This window comes from Hylobates moloch, unplaced genomic scaffold (genome assembly GCF_009828535.3).
Source record: "Hylobates moloch isolate HMO894 unplaced genomic scaffold, HMol_V3 SCAFFOLD_2, whole genome shotgun sequence".
Taxonomy (NCBI): domain Eukaryota; kingdom Metazoa; phylum Chordata; class Mammalia; order Primates; family Hylobatidae; genus Hylobates; species Hylobates moloch.
This window is the reverse complement of record NW_026652277.1, coordinates 130,765,284-130,767,597: the sequence shown is the minus strand read 5'-3', so window position 1 is coordinate 130,767,597 and position 2,314 is coordinate 130,765,284. Positions and strand designations below refer to the sequence as shown.

Sequence of the window (2,314 nt, the reverse complement as noted above, 5' to 3'; positions counted from 1 at the left end):
AGTGGAATGTTGAAATCTCCAAATATTATTGTGTGGTTATTTAAGTCCCTTTATAGGTCTCTAAAGAACTTGCTTTATGAATCTGGGTGCTCCTGTGTTGGATGCATATTTCTTTAGGAAAGTTACGTCTTATTAAGTTAAACCCTTTATGTTTATTTAATGTCCTTTTTTTAACCATTGTTGGTTTAAAGTCTGTTTTGTGTGAAATTAGAATAGCACCTTATGCTTTTTTCTGTTTTCCATTCACTAGACAGATTTTAATCCATCCCCTTACTTTGAGCCTATGGGTCTCTTGAAGAGAGCATAATGTTGGATCCTGCTTCTTTATTCACTAGCCATTCTGTGCCTTTTAATTGGGGCATTTAGCACATTCAATTCCAGGTGAATATTGATATGTGCAGGTTTCAGGAACACTTCACGAATTTGTATGTCATACTTTCACATGGGCCATGGTAATCTTCTCTGTACCATTCCAATTTTAGTACATGTGCTACCAAAGTGAGTACTACATATTTATTAAGATGGCATTTTAATTATGGGAATTAGAAACTACAGATTAGTGAGAAGAAGAAAAAAGTGGCAGCAATCTCAATTCTCAGAGATAATAATTATTGTCCCATTAGTGTAGTGCCTTCAAACTTTTTAAACTGATTTTTAATGTCACACCTCCCTCCACAAAGTAACAACACATCATGAATATTTTTCCCAGATTCATTAGGGTTTTTTTTAAACTTTATTTTATTTTATTATTATTATTATTATTTTTTTGAGACGGAGTCTCGCTCTGTCACCCAGGCTGGAGTGCAGTGGCGTGGTCTCGGCTCACTGCAAGCTCCGCCACCCAGGTTCATGCCATTCTCCTGCCTCAGCCTCCTGAGTAGCTGGGACTACAGGCACCCGCCACCACGCCCGGCTAATTTTTTGTATTTTTAGTAGAGACGGGGTTTCACCGTGTTAGCCAGGATGGTCTCGATTTCCTGACCTCATGATCCACCCGCCTCAGCCTCCCAAAGTGCTGGGATTACAGGCGTGAGCCACTGTGCCCGGCCCTTTTTTAACTTTTATTTTAAGTTCAGGGGTACATGTGCAGGATATGCAGGTTTGTCACATAGGTATACATGTGTCATGGGAGTTTGTTGTCAGTAGGTTTTTTTTCCTGATCCTCTCCCACTTTTCACCCTCCACCTTCCAACAGGCCCCAGTGCACGTTGTTCCCTTCTATGTGTTCATGTGTTCTCATAATTTAGGTCCCACTTACAAATGAGAACATGTGGTATTGGATTTACTGTTCCTGTGTTGGCTTTCTAAGGATAATAGCCTGCAGCTCCATCCATGTTTCCATCAAAGGCATAATTTCATTCTTTTTTTATGGCTGCATAGTATTCCATGGTGTATATATACCACATTTTCTTTATCCAGTCTATTACTGATGTGCATTTAGGCTGATTCCATGTCTTTGCTATTATGAATACTGCTGCAAAGAACATATGCATGCACATGTCTATATAATAGAATGATTTATATTCCTTTGAGTATATCCCAGTAATGCGATTGCTGGGTCAAATAGTATTTCTGTCTGCAGGTCTTTGGGGAGTTGCCACACTGCCTTCCACAATGGTTGAACTAATATACCCTCCCACCAACAGTGTAAAAGCATTTCTTTTTCTATATAACCTGTCAGCAACTGTTATTTTTTGACTTCTTACTGGTGTGAGATGGTATCTCATTGTGGTTTTGATTTGCATTTATCTAATGATTAGCCATGTTGAGCTTTTTTCATATGATTGGTGGCCACATGTATGTCTTCTTTTGAAAACTGTCTGTTCCTGTACTTTGCCTACTTTTTAATGGATTGGTTTCTTTTTTCTTGTAAATTTTTTAAAATTTCTTATAGACATTGGATATTAGGTCTTTGTCAGATGCATAGTGTAAAATTTTTCCCTTTCTGTAGGTCGGCTGTTTACTCTGTTGATAGTTTCTTTTGCTATGCAGAAGTTCTTTAGTTTAATTAGATCCCACTTGTTAAATTTTGTTTTTGTTGCAATTTTTTTTTTGTCTTAGTCAAGAAATTTTGGCCCTTGCCTATATCCTGAATGGCATTGCCTAGGTTTTCCTTTAGAGTTTTTATAGTTCGGGGTTTTACATTAAGTCATTAATTCATCTTGAGTTGATTTTTGTGTGTGTGGTGTAAAGAAGGGGTCCAGTTTCAATTTTCTGTGTATGGCTAGACGGTTCTCCCAGCAAGATTTATTGAATAGGGAATCTTTTCCCCATTGCTTTTGTCAGGATTGTTGAACCTCAGACAGTTGAAGGT

The 2,314-nt window shown here is 37.9% G+C and overlaps 1 non-coding gene across 1 annotated transcript; it reads right to left on the bottom strand.

The window, feature by feature from the left end:
- Positions 1–399: 399 nt before the first annotated feature.
- Positions 400–506, bottom strand: LOC116477305 (U6 spliceosomal RNA). Its single transcript, XR_004250430.1, has one exon. It is a non-coding gene; the product is annotated as a U6 spliceosomal RNA (small nuclear RNA).
- Between the last annotated feature and the right edge of the window lie 1,808 nt (positions 507–2,314).